The sequence below is a fragment of the Lepisosteus platostomus genome, chromosome 5, assembly GCF_059453375.1.
Source record: "Lepisosteus platostomus isolate fLepPlt1 chromosome 5, fLepPlt1.hap1, whole genome shotgun sequence".
Taxonomy (NCBI): Eukaryota; Metazoa; Chordata; class Actinopteri; order Semionotiformes; family Lepisosteidae; genus Lepisosteus; species Lepisosteus platostomus.
Window position 1 is genome coordinate 45,709,877 of NC_142615.1, and position 18,832 is coordinate 45,728,708.

Consider the following 18,832-nt stretch of genomic DNA (forward strand, 5'->3'; position numbering starts at 1 on the left):
TGCAGGCTGATTTAAGATGTTTTCTTTTGATAAGGGACAGCTCCCAAATGGGGATGCACTTAGCTAAGCCTGGCTATCATGATCAATGGTCATCCATTGGTGCCTATCTGTCTAGGGAGTGCCAGTTGGACATCTGGACTGCATTCCTAAGTGTCAGGAGTAAGTGACTCATATCTCACCTTGATCAACCAATCAGGGACTGGTAGGGCCGAGTAACCCACATGGGACTCTGATGCCCATGGAACTTTCAGCCAATCAATGAGCTGAAGTTCCTCCAGGTAAAAACAGGCAACACAGAGATTCAGTAAGATTCAGAAGGGATTCAGGAGAATTCTGTGGACTTTTCTAAAGGGAATTCAAAGGAGAATTCCAGGCCAGGACGGCCCAGGAGCAGAAGGCTCCCAAGGGTAGGACATTCTCGCAGCGCGCCTCCTGACCATCCTGAGACTCAGCCCGGACAACTACGGAACGGCCAGTGTGTCCGAGTGCCAGAACTTTCCTTTGTTCTAAGAGTCTAGAGCGGAGGTTGCCAGAGAGTAAGCAGAGGATCCACCCGACGTTAGCACCAGCAGCAGGCCTCGTGAACAGGTCGGAACTGTGGACAGCTGAATCACTATTCAGAACTAACGCTTCATCAGGAACGAACCGGTCCTCTTCCTGACTTGCTGGGACCCACAGTCATCTTTTCTCCTGTGCACAAACTTTGCTAGTTAAAGCCAACACTAACTAGCCGGTCAGTGAGCATCAGCAGCGCACCGTCGCAAGCCGCACAGCACAGCCTGGCACCGAGCCAGAGAGCGCGGCTTGGACAGCAACAGCCTGCAACTGTTTCTTTGTGCCCGCAGGAGATCTGAATCCCCAGAGATTGGATGAGTATTTAATTTCAATGCATTACAGCGCGAGAATTTAATTGTTATCCCAACCAGTTGATATCAATTTAATTCCTAAGAGTTATGTACTTGTTTTGAGTATCTAATGTAGAAGATATAACCAAGTTCATTTACGAAACGGTCTTAATGAATGATATACTGAACGTATGTCCTCTTGATATGTGTAACACTTCGTAACTGACTGAATATATATCTTTTGTATTCTGATAACCCTCTCGATAAGATCTGTTAGGTTTACATGCGTATTCTATGTATTAATAAATGTATCCTCGTGTATTAGTACCTGTGTGTGTGCGTTGTTTGAGTTATGTCGCATGGTTGGATTCTAAAGCCATCAAAAGAATCAACTTTGTGATTTACTGCTACAATTAATAATTATTCCAGTAAATGCCCAAACCCTACAGAACTGGTGCCTTCAGAGAGCCACTACATTTACATTTTGGCTATGGCAACATTACAAGCTCCTTCAGGAACTTGTAGAAAAACTTTTTGGTTGGGTAGCTGCACTTCGGTAGCTGTATCATGTCTGTCATAGGTTATTGTAACAGGTAACTGTGGTGTGCTGACCAGCCAAATCTTTCCCACCTGCTCAACCTGGAGTTCCTTAACCTCACTTTGGCTCGTCACTGTGGCTTTACACTTTTCAGTGGCAGCCCCCTTTCTGATACCACATAACCTCTGAGTTGTGTCCCTAAGGAATGGCTTACTTGGGCATACCCAGTGGATATCCTTGGTTGATATACACAGTTCAAGGTTTGGAACAAGGTACAAATTCGGATCATCCTCCTGGTAAGCTACGAGCGGTGGGGTGGTCAACTTCACATGCATGTCCCCCCTCCAGAAGCCAACGTTCGATATAGACTTGAGTCTATAGATATCCTTGCTACTCACGATGGGAAGGTTCAACAGGAAACCTATTTCCTTGGCTTCGGGGTTCCTTGGCTTCGGGGTTGACATGTATGGGAATGGCACTGCCTAGACTGTATGCAAGATGTACTTGCACTGGCTGCACCATCTCGGAAGTGGTTGTCCTCCGTACTTCTTCTACTAAGGACAGTGGAACCAAGTAGGTTGGAATCTGTCCCATGGCTAGGCTAGTTACCGTGGCACTAAGCTCCCTAAGCAGATCCTGCATCAGCATTCTGACCTGTTGCACATAAGCATAGTCCCACTGTAACACGTCGACAATCCTGCCCACGGTGTGGAGGGTGTTATTTAACACTGCTGCATGAAGGTTTACTGCTAAAATTGTGCCCTGTAAGGTTTTCCCTAGGCTTTTCAGCCGCTGCTGCTGTTGATACAGCCTGTCATAAATTTCTGGCATTTCCTTACGTAACCCAGACACCTGCCTACTCAGGGTGGTCAGGGTGACAGTGTTAGCAGCAAACAGACCAGCTGAAAATAGTGAACCCACGGCAGAGGCCGCAGCAATCAGACCCCCCAAGAACCTTTTGGGGCGGCTGAGGCTTGTCATCTCCTCCTGGGTGACTGTTGCCTTCCTCAGCTGGCGGAGCATGTGTATAGTGTCTAGCTGGGCATGCCATATAGTATCCCCAGCCCACTGCCTACCATGATAGGACACCCTACTGTTCATGTTGATGTGCTTCCGAAACACATCATGTGGGTCCAGCCGTACATACACTCGCTGAGTATATGTTCTGCAATTTGTTAACAACAATCCGGGAGCGTCCTGCAGGACTATGCCGGTAGGAGGACCGGGTTCCACAACTTCAAGGGGCTGTGTCGAGGCGATCCACAGTACTTTCAGGACCAGCCGTGGCAGTTTTAGGATTCCCATTCTGGAACACAGATGAGGCACATGGTACAGTTCCACTATAATTTTGAATATATTTTCCTAGCAGGACCTACACTACAGTACCCAACTACCTGCAGCTACAAAGGGGCACCCCCCTCTTTGATCGGGTTTGGACTTTTAACCCTATTCTGTGTCCTCCAGCACCATTTGAGGTGGGCGATACAACCGGAGGTGGTTGCGATGCACCCACTTGTAGACCAGAGATTGCCTTCCCTTTTCAATCCGAATTCGATAAGCTACCGGTGATACCTTATCGACAATCTCCTGGGGTCCTGTCCAACTGGGTAAGAACTTCCGGGCCACCCCTGTGAGTTTGGCAAATTGGAAGTACAGGACCTTGTCTCCTACTTGGAGTTCCTGGTTAACTGCCTTTCGGTCATAGTATGCTTTCCTACCCTCTGCACTCCTTCCCAGATTGTTCTGGGCAAAAGCAAAGGTTGCCTGCAGATGTGCTCGCAGGTCTGACACATACTGATGGGCCGTAGCAGCCCCCGTCGTGCTCAGGTCCTCCACCCCATAAAGACAGTGTAGGGGAAGAGTCATCTTCCGACCTGTCATCATCTCAAAAGGTGGGACCCCCGTAGAGCAATGGGGCGTGGCTCGGATGGCCATCAGAACCAGGGGCAGTTTAATGTCCCAGTCCCTACTGCTGGTGGAGACAAACTTTTTGAGCATACTAACCACCGTTCGGTTTGCCCTTTCTGCCTGGCCCGAGGATTGAGGGTGGTAGGAGATATGCAACTGGGCCTTGACCCCAAGCATATTCCACAGGGTTGCCATTACTGTAGCTGTGAAATGGGTTCCCCGATCCGAGTCCACGGTCAGGGGGAGTCCCCATCGACTGAACACATGGTTCACCAACAGCACTGCAGTTGTCTCTGCCGTGTCGTTGGGTGCTGGGAGGCACTCAATCCATTTTGTGAATGCACACGTAAAAGTGAGGAAATATTTGTTCCCTCTGGATGACCTCACCAGCGGCCCCACCCAATCCATGGACCAGGGGAATGTCATGCCCTTTTTCTGGAGTGGTGCCCGGTGCAAGGGCCGTGATGGTTGGAACTGGCTACACGTCAGACACCCCTTTACATACGCGGCGATGTCTTGGCCCATGAGGCCAGAATGCCACCTGCTGGATAGTGTCGTATGTGGCCTTGATTCCCCGGTGACCCCCACAGGGCTCGTCATGAGCGTGTTGGATCATGACCCCCCGATGGCAGCGGGGAACTACCCACTTTGGGACACCTTGTGCAACTGGTATACAAACCAACAACCCCTTTATAATTTTTAGATTGTCTTTCACCTCTGCCAGCTCCTTCAGCTCCGGAGACTGGCTCAGCACCTGCTCGGAAAGAGGTTGACTCACTGGGTCAGCGATATGCTGATACATTTGCCCAATTGCTGGGTCCTGTTTCTGCATTTCCGCAAGATCGGTGTTAAAACCCTGTGACCCAAGCACTACAGATTGAGGGTCAGCTCTGACATCCTGTCTAGCCCTGCTTCGGGTGACCGCCTTGACCTCAGCCATGGTTTCTGGGGGTAGCCATTCCTGCTGGAACTGCCAGGGTTCACCGTCTAAGGCGCCAGATTTGGCCAGCCGGTCGGCCTCATCATTCCCGTCTTTGTCGGGTCCCTTCACCTGGGAGTGTCCCTTCACCTTCCTCCAGTAAACCATCATTCCAGCCTCGGTCGTGAGCTTGTCACTGGCCAGGAACAACTCTTTGTTCTTTACTTCCTTGCCCCGGGCATTTTTCATGCCGTTACCCTTCCAATACGGAAGATGGGACACGAAGCTATGTCGGGCGTAGTTCGAGTCACTACAGATGACAAACTGTTTAAGGCCATTTGTCAGGGCCTGCTGGAGGGTGATCAGCACCCCAGCTACTGACTAGTCTTTGGTCCTAGCTTATAGCGGGTCGGCCCACAGGGAGTATTGTCTTGCCAGACTACTCCTACCCCTGCTAGCACCTGCTGTTCGTGGCGAAAAGAGCAACCGTCAACATAGGCCATGGATAAGCCCTGGCCCATGTTCTCATCGTAGTACCGATGATTGTTCGGTAGCTCAGCAGCGGGAATCATTTCTGGAGCTTCCATGTCAGTGTCACAGCCGTGACACACTTGGCCCAAAGCCAGGCCCTGTCCCAGGTACATTTTCTTGCTCTGTGCATAACGTACCTCTATCTCATAGCCTTGTAGGGCCATCATCCATGCCACAATCCTGCTATTTGACACCCTGCCCACTTTCAGTCTCTGGCTATGCAGGAATGTCACAGGTTGGTGGCAGGTTTCGATGATGATCTTTTGTCCCCCAACATAACTATGGAAGTGTTCTACCGACCAGACCGTAGACAACAGGGCCTTCTCGCAGTCCAAGAACTTTTGCTCCACTGGGCTCAGGGCTCGACTGGCATACGCCACCACCCTTCGCTCTTGGTCATATTCCTGACTCAGAGCAGCCCCAAGGCAGTGCTCTGAGAACCCTGCTTCAAGGGAGAAGACCTTATTTTCTTATCGATTCCAGGTGAACTGCCTGTTTCCAAAGGAAAAGGCCAGTTTGTACTGGTCTGTCGGTTCTATCTTAAGGGTCCAGAACCCATTGGCCACATCCACTGTGGTGAAATATTTCGCTGTTGTCACCTTGGCTAACTCCTGATCTAGGTAGATCATTGGCCATCGTGACAAAGGAACCTGTTTATTCAGCTGCTGGTAGTCAATGGTCAGACGCCACTTACCATTGGGTTTCAGCACCGGGCACAGTGGGGAGTTATAAGTGGAGTTACACTCCCTTATGATCTGACGCTCTAGTAGAGCATCCAACGTCTGCTTTATGGACTCGAATGCCGTGAGGGGAATGCGATACTGCCTGACATAGGTTGGGCGGGCGCCAGGGGCCGTGGGAATGCGCACTGTGTGCAAATCCGTCACCCCGCAGTCATAGGCGTCCCGTGCAAACACTTCCTGGAAATCCTGGAAGATCTGACGTAGCTGCTGATGCTGGCTTTCCGTTTCCAGGGCATCTGCCTTACCAACCTGTTCCTGTACCTGCTCTAGCAACCCCGCTTTTGACGGCATGGCGGTATCCCGGGTCGCACTCTCGGCTGAGTGGTCCGTCGGAACACTTGCGCGTACTGTGTACACAACCATCTCATCCTTATCGCTAAGGTCCACCCTGCACACCTCCTGGTTGCAGAATCCCTCTATTGGCATAATTGCAATCATCCGCCAGGGGTAGGTGTAGTACACCTGCTCGGTTCCCCCCTCCCTGGCCAAGGGACCAGGGAGCTGCCCCAGTACTGGGATGGCCAGTTTGAAATCATAGAAACCATTGTAAATTACCAGTGCCATGTCAGTGCGAGCAGGGATTTTGACATCTTGTTTTGCTATGTTCTGCACCAACAGGCAGGTGGCTCGGCCATTCCGTTCCAGTCTGGGGGTACCACAGACTGCTAGGTTCAGTCTGATAAACTGAGCTGATGGTTGGAAGAAAACCATCTCAGCGTCCATTCTCTGTCCCCTCTTTAGGACAAGGCGTACCGGAAACCCTGCTGTTGACGCAGGAACGATCAGGTCCGATTCGTTTACTACCTGGCAGGCCTGAGGAATCGTTTGACCTGACCGAATGTTCTCGGGGTCGCCGCTTAGAGAGTAGGCATCTGGGTTCGCCCGTTCCACAGCACACTGTTTACTGTGTCCAGCTGGGCGCCCAGTCGAACCAACAGGACTGCACCAATACAGACCGAATGGGTCAGCTGAGGTGCTACCTGGAAGTAGTGAGCAAACTTCCTTTTTCCAATGGAGATGGAAGCTACACAGCTTCCTTTGCTCCAAATGGACCTATGAGGTGGGGGTGCCCACCACAGAACCTGTGACTGCGTCACCAGGGTCACCTGACGGCTTCGCGACAGGTCCTTGAACAGACCTTCACTGATTATGGACTTCTCAGAGCTGAGGCTAAGAATTACATCATCAACCTGCACTTCTGCCACCTGGACCCCCTCCCACCACCATGGGGTGGTAGTCCTGGACCCCCTGAGGTACCAGGGTGCACAGAAAGGACTCCCATTCATTACCGGACAGGGAGATCCACTCTTCTTCAGGGATGAAAAAGGGGTGTGCTTTACCTGGCGGGTCAAGCAGCTGCTCAGAGCACTGCTCCTGTAGTGGGGAGACCGTGGGAGTGCTGGCCTGGGCAGGACTTCCCTGTAGTTTTGGAAAGCAAGAAGAGACATTTATTTCTCGTCCAGAGGAACCTCCAACTCAGCTACAGTGTTCAGTGGGCACTGTGTGAGCACAGCATAACCACTGAACTCCCCTTTTTCCTGTGCGACAGGATTAGGGTTTTTTACCTGAACCCACAATTTTCCACGCTGGCAGTCCACCAGAGGCTCCAGCCTGTCAAGCAGGTCTTGGCCAATGAGTAGTGGCTCTGTTTTAAACCTAGAGATGTAAACAGGATGCACCACGTTCATTGGCCCGAACCTAAGTGCCACCCACACTCGGTGTGTGATCCTGGCATGATCCTGGGTATAGCTGGAAATATCTATCTTACACAGTTCTACCTTAAGTCTGATGCCTTTTCCTTTCGCTACTCGTTTGAGCTCGCTGAGTAGATCGGCTGACATCAAACTAATTTCAGCCCCAGTGTCAATCAGTGCTTCTCTATCTAAGACGTTTTCAAGAGAAACCTTGATATAAATACGCCTTGCTTTGCCTTTCTGGCTGAGATTCCCTAAGAATTGTTGGAAGCCTGCCTTTTCTTTGACTTCAGGGGCGTGGTCAGCGCCCAACTCAGAGTCACAGCCTTCTTCCAGGCAGGAACCCTCCCACCCAATCAGATAGACTGAGGGAGGGGCTTGGGACGGATCCCCGCCTCCTCCAGTGAGAAGGGGCGTGGTCCCCCTAAGCTCATTCACGCTTCCGGCATTCGGTGCGGAAGGTTTACCCTGTCCTGATCTCTCAGGCAGGGCTTGTTCAAGCCTGGCCAGGCGGGCTGCAGTTGACTCCCTTCGTCCAGTCTTATGATAGGCTCTGCCTGAGCCCTTGCCTTCCCCGTAGTGCTCACGGCGGCTCTAACGCTTAGTGCGGTCCTGCCTGCCTATTTTGCGCCGGGGCTTAGCGAGCTCAGGAACCTCAGCTCCCTCGAGCTGAGGCGAGTCGTCAACCCTGCTGGCTTTAGTGGCGAACACGGCCGTTTTAGCAGGTATTCGCTCTAAGGAAGCAGAGACTTCAGCTCCCCAGGCTTTTTGAGCCAACCTTCTAATGTCAGCCATTTTCATCGCTTTTGCATCAGTGTGCATTACAATCATTTTCCTGACTGAGGGATGCAGTCCCTGAGCTCCGCATTAGCAGCGTCGGGGCTCCGGCGTGTCGCACCTCACCTCACCTCGCACAGCCCCCTCCTTGAATGTCTGGCGCTGGGCATGCCCCGCTCTCCTCCACCTTATCTTATCGCGTGTGACCACCGACAATGGCCACAATGCCAGGGAATGGCACCTGTAAAGTGTTAATTGGGGCACAGGAACAGCCCGTCTCGTCTCGGGGGCCGGCTTCAAAGACAATACAGCAAACATAGCGGGGCGGGGGAATTCAGGTTCATTCAGCTCCGACGGGAATGAGTCATTTGTCTGTCTTTTCAAGTGCTGGGAGCAGAGTAATCCGTCGCTTGTATCGTTTCTCCCCGGTGACTAGATCTCACCCTGCGACTCTCGACTGGGCTCACCCACGGCAGCCCAGCAGGTGTGAGCCTAGCCGGCACCCGGATGGGAGATTCCCCCCGGAAAAGCTCAGGTTGCTGCTGCTCCTGCAAGAGGTGTGACTGGGACCAGTAGGGAGCGCTCACCCTGCGGTCTGTGTGGCTTTCTTATGCCCCAGCATCCTTATGGCGACACTCTTCTGCACAAACAGGTGCCGTCCTTCGGGGCAGGCGTAAAACCGAGGTCCCAACCCTCCTTGGCCATTCAGAAATCCCAGGGCGTCTCTCAAAAAGAGACGCCGGGGGTGTCACTCTGGTGTTAGTGTTCCCCTTTACCAATCAGTCTGGGTCTCCTCCTAATCCCCGTCTCATATGTAACAATCAATGACGAGGCCCCCCTGTCCCTCGATATTGTACTTGTCTCCTGGCCGCTGGCTGGCGCCGTGAGATTTAGTACTCGCGCAAGAGACTGGGGGCAGAGCGCGAACGCGATCCCCCGCCCCCCACAAAGTGTGCACTCCAGGTTCCCTCTCGGGGCTCTGCAACAGCGGAAAGGCAGCGAGAAGGAGCCTCTTGCTCTGACGCCGCAAGGCCACAAGAGGGCGGAGGCGCCGCGCGCCCGGCCGACGTGTTGGACTGGTGCGCTTTCTGTGCTGAAATAAACACGCGACAGCCCAGAAATGTTTTGAGTGCTGTGCACTGGAGGTTTTTGTCTTGTGAAGACTTGGCTTGTGCTCCTCCGAGCAGTTTGTTTGTTCTCCTCCAGTGCGGGACAAGCCAACACAAGGGAGCACATTCGCCAACATCCAGGTACGCAATGCGATTTGGAAAGAAGCTCCTTTCCAAAGAGTTGCACACGAACGATCCTTCAGTCCCGCTTGGGGGGCACGGAGCCCCAGCCACACACAGCTTCAAGTAGCGAGTCAGGCACCATGGCTTTTGCTTGCGGCCACACCACCCTGAATGTGCCCGATCTTGTTTGATCTCAGAAGCTAAGCAGGGTTGGGCCTGGTTGGTACTTGGATGGTACTTGGATGGGAGACCGCCTGGGAATACCAGGTGCTGCAAGCTTTTGCTCTCTTGGCCAGCAGGGGTCGCCGTTGGTACCGTAGGCTTTGGGAGGAAAACCTGGAGGATGGAAAGGTGATCTTTAGCCTCATCTCTAGAGATGTTTTGTTGCTATGGCATGTGTGTGACCCATATAAAAAAAACCCGTTTGTAAAACGAATATCGAAGCTGCCTCTAAATCTGCAAATGAAGATGAGTCGATAAACCACTTGTTTTTCGTTTAACTATACATATATTCATTTATTACTGATTTCATTCATTGAGCACGGATACAATAGAGGTACAGCCATTCACTGTTTGACATGTCTGCACTGGTACAGAACCTAGCAATCAGAAAACGGGTGAAACTGTCTTGAGAATTAGCATACAGTACCGAGGCCCCCATGACCAAATAAAGGCTAACCTCGATAATCAGCCTAAATAATGCAGACTACAGCAAAATGACTGACTTTGAAAAGGGAATGAATGTCCGGAAGGAGTAGTGTAACCAGCTTGAAATGCTTCTCCGGACCTCTAACTAAAAGAAACCGGGAACCAGCAGTGGCATTGACTCCTTTCGAACTGGGATCCTATCGCAGCTCGTGGTGTCGTAACTCTTCCGTATCTGATATTGGACCAAGCACATCAGGGGAGAGCGCGAACGCAGTCCCCCACTACCAGAAATTATGCAGTCGAGATTCCCACATTTGGGGAATTCACAGGGGTCAGCACAGCCGGAGTGCAATGGCCGAGCCTCGCTCTGGGTGAACCTCCTTCTTGATCAAGGTATTTCCCCTGCTCCTGTTTTTATACCGTCAACATCTCTAACCTCAGTTCCATGGTGGACGGTGCAGTACTGGTTAAGCCAGGTGTGAATGTCCTCCGTCTTTGCCAGTTCCGAGAACATAATAACATGCACCGTTTTCCTCTCTCTCTGTGTCGGGCTGCAAGTTGATCTTCTCATGGGCAGGAACTTCCCCTCTTTTTGCCTCAAACACATCCACACATTGTTCAAACAGAGAATAGGTAGCAAAAACAGCCTCAAATGCTTTCTGACCTGGGAGAGCAAAGATGAAATCCAAGTGCCGAGGTTCAAAGCCAAGTTCCTTCTGCAACACTTTTCTGCTGAACTGCAGACGATCCATGAAGAGATCATCCAAAAGCTCAAAACGCACAGCATTCTTGCGGGATCCAAAAGTTGCCATGTTGTGTACTGCAAAACAAACACTGCTTCCACAAAACAAGAAAACAATTCAACAACTCCACCTACAATTTTCGATTTTTAAGAACTTTATTTTCTTTTCAAAAAAAAAATTCAGGACATCACAAATCAGAAAGCTTTACATTAATATACATACTTAAAACAGTATATATGATCACATCTCATTACATTTTGACACGGTAACAGTAACATGGCAACAATTTTCTTTTTTTCTGGTGCAAATCACATTCTTTACTTAAACATGATAATGTTTTTCACAGTTTCTTGAGATATTGACCTATGCTCTCTATTTCCCACAGATTTTTTGCTTCCTCCCTCCCTTCTCTCCACAGATCTCTGAGGTAATAGTTCTTTCGGGTGATGAACAGGGCCAGGCTACCTGCTGCCTTGACTGGGACCTCGATGCCTTTGAACAGCCCCATGTTCCTCACTCTCCACAGGGCGTCTTTCCCACTGTTCACCACGGCCCAGATCCTGTCAAACACGTCAGGAGGAAGTTTGACAGGAGAGATGCCGTATATGACGAAAGCAGCGGTCAGGGTAAATTGGAGCGAGAGAGCTTGCAACCAATCTTCAAACTGTGCCCAGAAGGCCTTACCAAAAAAGCAGGACCACAGGAGATGGGTCACAGTTTCCTCCTCGCCGCAGCCCACCCTAACGCAGAGAGGGCTGTGGGTGAGGCCCCTACGGTACAAGAAAGTTCGGACCGGTAAGCACTGGTGGACGACACTCCAGGCTAAATCTCTGTGAATGTTGCACAGAAACTTAGAGGATGTGTGTTTCCACACCTTCTTTGTTTGGGCTGATGTTAAAATGCCCACAGGGGTCTGCCTATTCTTCTGCGGTGCAACGAAATCTTCCAGTTTTTGGACGCTGACAACTCGGAGGGGAATATGGCCAATTGGGTGAGATCTTAGAAAACTTTTTACTGTCCCATAAATTGCAGGGCATGTGTCAGAGAGTGGGACATCCAGCTTGGGTCTGACACCCCACACTCTGAACGCCTCTCTACCCTCTCAGCACAAAGGCCAGGAAAATGCACAGCAGCTTCGTAGTAATATCTGGGACAGACTTCCCCCCTGAGAGTAGCGGCCTGTATATTATTTCCCTTCTGAGTCTTTCCTGCTTCCCACCCCATAGAAAATGAAACATCCATCTCCTCAGCACCGCCGCAACACGGTGTGGGATTGGGAAGGTAGAAGCCAGAAAATTCAAGATAGGCAAGAGCTGGGTTTTGATGACCAGCACCTTCCCTGTCATGGTGAGGTCTCGGTCCTTCCATTGCATCAGTTTTTTGTTTAAGATTAGCAATTTGTTCTGCCAATTTACTGTTCCCATCTTTTCTCCAAAATACACTCCCAGGACCTTAATTCTCTTCTCTTGCAGCCTGAGATCATGCCCTTCTTTTGGCTCCCTCCAGTTCTGATAAAAAATCTCACTCTTAGATTTGTTAATTTTTGCAGAGGAAGCCAAAGAGAAACGATCACAGCACTGCAGAGCTCTGCTAATTGAGACATTGTCAGAGAGGAGCAGGGTGAGGTCATCCATTTATAGAGATGTCTTTACCTCTCCCCCCCCACTTCCAGGCACTGGTATCCCATTAATGGCCTGATCCTGGCACAAGGCACAGGCTAAGGGCTCCATAGCCAAAACGAATAACAAGGGGGATAATGGGCAGCCCTGCATCACCCCTGAACAGACTTCAAAGGGGCGTGATCTATTGCCATTAACCATTACTCTGCTGTTGCTACCTGTGTACAGCAGGTTAATCCACTTTCTCATGATGGGGCCAAACTTCATGTGCTCAAGTACCGATGTTAAGTACTGCCGGTTTAGGCGGTCAAGGGCCTTTTCTAGGTCTACACCTAAAATGCACAGAGGGAGGGAGCGATCCTCTGAGTACAGACAGACATCCCTCAACAAGGCCAGGTTGTCGCTCATCAGGTGTCCTGCTATCCCACAAGTCTGTCTTTCCCTACCAGTGAGGTCACTACATTTTGTAGGCACAGGAAAAGGGCTTTGGACAGGATCTCAGTGTCCACGCCTAACAGGCTGAGGGGTCTCCAGTTCTTTATGTCATTCTTTGCTCCTTTCTTAAACAAGAGAGAGATAATGCCTTCTCTTAAGGAGTCAGGCAGGAATTCTGTCTTATAGCTTTCCTCGAAAAGGAGCATTAGCGGATCCTGAAGCAGATCCCAAAAGGTGCAATAAAATTCCTTAGGGAGCCCGTCAGCACCCGGAGTTTTCCCCTTCTGTAAGCTCTCCATAGCCTGTCTCAGCTCTTCTACTGTCAAATCCCTCTCAAGTACTTCCCTATCTTCTTCACTCAAAACGTTTTCTAGCTTTGAGGTAAAAAAATGAATTTCTTCATCCTTTACCTCTGTACAGTCTTGAGTAGAAGGCCTCGATGCAGGAGAGGATAGCACTCGGCTCTGTTCTCTCTCTTCCCTCCTCATCAACTACACTTTCCATGACAGACTTGGAGCCTACCACTTTCCTGAAAAAAGTACACTTCTCATTTTCTTCCAAGAACTGCACTCTGCTTCTTAACAGCACTCCTCGACTACTTTCTTCGGCTATGCTCCGGACGTCCTTTTTTAAAAGGGTGATATCCTCGAGCACATTGAAGCCACTGTGCAGCATCGTGTAGAGACGCTGCAGCTGCCTCTGTTTCCTGGCTAGCACTACTTGTAGCGGGATACTACCCCGTCGTTCTCTAGCAGCTTTGTGTTGAGTTTCCAGAGGCCTGGGCCAAAGATAGTCCCGCCCTGGAGTTCCACTCTACACCCTAAAGCTTGGTGATCTGAGAAGAAGACAGGCTGAAGAGTGACCCCAACAACTTTCACGCTCTCTGAGACAAAGCAATAGTCAATTCTGGAGCTGCTATTCCTTCCTGACCACGTATATCCTGCTGTTGTGGAATATATACATCTATATGTGTCTGAGAGTTTAAAGTCTTGAACTAAGTTTTGCAGGGCCAGTGAGCTGGAATCCAATTTATCGGCCTTTTGGCTAAGATCAAGTTCAAATGGCATGCCCGCAGTTCCTGTCTTTCCAAAGTTCTAGAAGGCGATCGAAGATTCTGAAGAGTGCTTGAGCTGGTATCGCCCTAGGTTGAGCCTAGGGGGTTAAGGCCAAGCAGCAGCTGAGCTGGGTGGGATCCGGCAGCAACGTTCTCTCTCTCTGCTCTCTCCTCTCCCCTCCCCCTTTCTCTTGCTCCGCCTCCTTGGCCTCTTGGCTGGGAGTAGGTACTCGTGGCCTGCCCGCAGTGCTTGCTTTCTTCCTTGAGACTCGGAAGAGATCAGGGACAGTTGCGGCGTCTGGTATGGCAAACGCCAGTACCGAGTCCTCCTGAAAGAGGACCCAGAAGGCGTCGACGGTTTCCAGCACCCCCCGGCCCGCTTCAACATCGGAGCCGACAGGGGGTACCTTTACTACCCCAGGATGCCACAAGGAGAACACGTGTGACATCGTCAGATGTCACAACTGTAACAAAGAGGGGCACCTGGCAAAAACCTGCCGGGCAGCCAAAAAGTGCAACGGATGCGGCGCCGAAGGACACCTCCTTCACCAATCCAAGGTAAGGTAAGGTAAGCCGGCTGGCAGAACCTGGTCTCAAGACAAAGGGAGAGAGGTGAGAACAAAGAACCCGCACCTCCCCCGCAGAGAACCGAAACTGCCGAGGCCACACCCCCAGCCGCACCAGTGCCACAAGATGGCTGCCAGGACGACGGACAAAATGGCTGACCGGAGAAAGGGCACTAATAACTCCCAGCAAGAAGGGAAAGAGAAAGCGGGAGAAGAGATGCAGGGCGGATCCACCTTCGGAAGGACAAAAGAAAAGAGTGGTAAGGGAGAACCATTTCCTCGTCCTAGAGGAAACGAAACTTTCTTCCCCCGAGGCCCAGGAACAACCGGAGGAGGCAGCCCAGGAAATGGAAACCCTCCCCCCCGAGGCCCAAAGATGACAGGAAGTGACAGCCCAGGAAACAGAACCCCCCTCCACCGAGTCCCATGGACAACAGGAGGAGGCAGCCCAGGAAGAGGTAACCCCCTCCCCCGAGGCCCATGAACAACACGAAGAGACAGCCCAGGAAGTGGAGCCCCCCTCCCCCAATGCCAGGAGCAACTGGAGGTCCCCGAAACTCCTAAAGAAGGGGAAGAAAAAAGCCTTCCCGAAGCGGTGGTGGAGAGTATCCTCAAGGAAGACGAGGATTACTTTGAAGCCGCCCTGGAGCCGGGACTGATGGTAGGGCTGGACCTGTCCAGCATGTTTACCTTTCAGTCCCCAGCGAGACCTGGAGGGAGCCCAGCATATTCCCCCCAGGACCCGAACGAGAGGAGTTACATCTAGGCTAAACAGTGCCCAGATGTAGACTCCCAAGTTTTCCACTGTAAGCACAAAGAGAGGAGGTTCAACTTTCACTTGTTTAATCATGATTGTGAAACTTACCTTTCTAACAACTAACGTGAGAGGGCTAATAGACCCGTTGAAAAGACGGGGAGTCTTTCATGATCTGTCCTCAAAGTTTTTCTCAATTTGTTTCTTACAGGAGGTCCACCTGAAGGATGAAAGAGACAAGCTGACATTCACCAGGGAATGGACGAAGGGAGAATCATGCTGGAGCGTAGGAGGGGTCCACTCTCCCGGAGTGGGAATCCTCCTCGGAAACCCAGAGATGACGCTGGTTTCCTCCTTCTCGGTGGTGCAGGGCCGGATCCTGGTCGCAGACATCGACTGGAGGGGGCAGAAGTTGAGAGCAATTAACATCTATGCTCCAACAGAACCCTCTATCCGGAAGGAAGTGTTTGCTGACCTGGCCAGCTGCTGCACCACCAACAGACAGGTGGTGCTTTGCGGGGACTACAACGTCGACCGGGAGAAGGGGAGCGACGCTAGCTCGGCAGAGCTGGGGTCACTACTCAAGCAGTTCTCCCTAGTAGACGGCTTCAGACGGTGCCGCCCTAACGACGCCGGAACGACATGGAAAAACTCCCGGGGAGTGTGCAGCCGCCTGGACTACATCTTTCTGCACACAACCTGCTCCCTGGAGTCGGCGACGGTGTCCCCGGCGTGGTATTCCAACCACGAGCGCTTGACGGTGGTGGCTGACACCAACCTGCCGGCATTCGGTCGTGGGTACTGGAAGCTGAACCGGGAGATACTGGAGGAAGACGACTTCAAGGCACTGTTCCGTAAAGACTACGCGAGCTGGGTCGATCTGAGAGACGGCTACAGCTCCATGGTGGAATGGTGGGAGTCAGTGAAAGACAGGACCCGAACCCTGGCGCAGACGTACTGCAGACGGAAGGCGGCCAGGGAGAGGAAGGAAGCTGCACGACTCCAGAGACAACTAGAGGAGGAGTACAGCTCGGCTAACGGGGGAGGAGCCTTCAATTCAGCCCGGGCACAGGACCTGAAGGAGAGGCTCCGCAAACTCAATCAGGTCCGAGGAGCCCAGATAAAGAGGGTGATCCACGGCCTGAGACGGGGAGATGGAGAGGAAATGCTGGACGAGAGCGACATGGTAGAAGCGGCCACCGCTTTCTACACGGAGCTCTTTTCAGAAAAGCAGACGGAGGTGGAGACAGGTGATGCTTTTCTGGAGGAGCTGAAGGCACGAGTACCGGAGGAGGTGAGGGAGGACTTGGAGGGTCCGATCGCGGCCGAGGAGCTGAAGGCGGCACTCTTGTCCATGGAGAATGGCAAGGTGCCAGGGCCGGATGGACTCCCCAAGGAATTCTACACCTGCTTCTGGGACACCCTGGCGGCAGATCTGGTGGAAGTGGCGCAGGAGATCTTCCCCCGGGGAAACTCAGAGACACCATGAGGGAGGGCATCATCTCCCTGCTCTTCAAGAGCCCTTAGCAGAGACGGTGTGACGAGAACTTGGAGATACCGGGAGGCGCGGGGGAAACCCTGAAGATCTCCCAGTAAGCCGACGACACGACGCTGTTCCTGAGGTCGGACAGGGGGTTGAGGAGGGCCCTGCAGGTCATGGAGCAATACTCCAGAGCCTCGGGGTCGAAACCAACCACCGAAAGAGCAAACTGAAGTTCTTAGGGCCCTGGAAGCATAGGACGACGGCGCCGGAGGGTCTCGAGCTCTGCACGGAGCCCCTCAAAATACTGGGGGTTTCCTTCCAGAGCCAGGACAACGAGACCAAACACTGGACCAAGAGGATCGCCAAGGTGAAGGCGAAGCTGGGTCTGTGGAAAACGCGGTCGCTGTCCTACACAGGGAAAGTGATGGTGTTGAAAGCAGACGTCCTGCCGGCTTTGGTTTACCTGGCGGTGGTGTACCCTCTGCCGGCCAGACTCAGACAAGCGCTGCAAGGGATGATCTTTGGCTTCGTCTGGGGCGGCAAGTACGAGTACATCACGAGAAACCGGATGTTTCTGCCGGTCGAGGAAGGGGGTCGAGATGTCCCACATTTCCCCCTGAAACTCGACTGCATCGTCTACTGCAAGCTCTGTCGGGCGCTGTGGGAGCCCATCGGCCACAAGTACCAGTACTTTGTCAGGCTGTGGCTCTCCGTCCCAATGAGGCACTTGGTCCAGTGGTCAAACACTGGGCCCAAGGCAGAGATGCAACCGGAGTTCTACATCCACGCTGTCAAGTGGAGCAGGAGGTACGAGGCCACGAGACAGCCAGAGCTCTGCACCAACCACAGAGCCCTGTACAAAGAGGTGAGGGGGCATTTGGTCACTGACGAAAGGCTGCAGGTTCCCAGACAAGTCTGGGAAAGGACACAGCCCAAAGAACTTGACAACCAACTGAAGGACCTCAACTGGATGGCTGTACACAAGAGACTGGCTACCAGAAAGGTCCTCTACAGACACTCGATCTCCAGGAATCCGCATTGCCCCCGGAACACGTGTTTTGTCGAGGAGACTCAGGAGCACGTGTTCTGGAGCTGCCCCTTCGCCAAGGCGGTGTGGGGCAGAATGGACAGCATTATGCAACTCCTGGGAACAGGTGCGGTGCTCAGTTACCAGTACATTCTGCTGGGGGCTGGCACCCACCGGACTGGACAAGGGGACACAGGACCTGCGGGGGCTGCTGCTGTCCCTCACAAAACAAGGACTGTGGAAGGCGAGGAACACTCTCATCTGGCACAACATAAAGTGGGGGGCGAGGGAGATGCAGGAGAGGATCCTGGTGGACCTCAGGAGGAAGACGAAGCGCAACGTCGGCAAATGGGGTTTCCCCACGGTGAGGGAGCGCTGGAAAGAACTTTGGGCCCTATACAGGGATTAAAGGACAATAGCGAGTGGTAGGTTTGGAGGGACTCTCTTAATTGCACAAATCCGCCCCCACTTGCAAAGATTGATAACGGACAATCAATCTCCGCTCCGCCGTTGTTTTTTATTACATGGAGTGTTAATATGTGTGAGATGTTCCTTTTGAGGTGTTTTTTTGCGGAATAAAGTATATTTTGTAGAACAAAAAAATCTTATGATGAGGTTTACAAGTTATCTGTTGAACTACATTCTCATAGGTGTGGTCACATTCCAGGTCATTTGTTTACGTTTTTTGTTTCTGGAGCAACTGTTAGATGAAATGTGCTAATATGTAACCTAACTCCAGTGTGAATAACTAGAAGAGGGGAGCAGCTCCATTCCAGACCAAGGGAGCTTTGAGATTGGCTGGGCCAGATCTCTCATTTGCATATCTGATTTGGAAATATAACACTAAACCCCTTCTTGCATGGATTTAACTTGCACCCAAGAGTCCCCTACTGTGTATTGCTACTTATTTTTTTATGATAAGTGGTGATTACCAGTTTACAGGTTTTATTTGTTGAATTATAAATGGTTTTGGATTATCATCCTGAATGGCCTATACTCAAGTTTTGGTAGGGTATGTGTTTTCATTTCATTTACCAAATTGAATTTTTGCTCTTTTAGTATTTGTCTAGAAGGCTTTCTGAAGTCAGGAAGCCCATTTATTTGGTGAAAAAAGATTCTGTATTAATATTTCTCATACAACATAAATAGGGTCTTTTATGAATAAAAAGATCTTGCACTTGGAAATCTTGATAAAGCTGTGTGCTTCCATACACTCGAGCAGTTTTGATTCCTAATATTTGACCTTAGGTGTGGGAACGGGTCTTTTTTGCCATTTGATTTCCAATTGATCAGCACAGTATAGAAAATAGACCCAT

At 51.4% G+C, this 18,832-nt stretch overlaps 2 non-coding genes and 1 pseudogene across 2 annotated transcripts; 2 read left to right on the top strand and 1 right to left on the bottom strand.

Annotated features, from left to right (window-relative positions):
- The first annotated feature begins 9,336 nt into the window (after window positions 1-9,336).
- On the top strand, window positions 9,337-9,466 carry LOC148667306 (5S ribosomal RNA; annotated as a pseudogene).
- Window positions 9,467-10,088: 622 nt separating this feature from the next.
- Window positions 10,089-10,253, bottom strand: LOC148667307 (U1 spliceosomal RNA). The gene has a single exon (XR_015938784.1). It is a non-coding gene; the product is annotated as a U1 spliceosomal RNA (small nuclear RNA).
- Window positions 10,254-18,557: 8,304 nt separating this feature from the next.
- On the top strand, window positions 18,558-18,613 carry LOC148667308 (U7 small nuclear RNA). Its single transcript, XR_015938960.1, has one exon. It is a non-coding gene; the product is annotated as a U7 small nuclear RNA (small nuclear RNA).
- The last annotated feature ends 219 nt before the right edge of the window (window positions 18,614-18,832 follow it).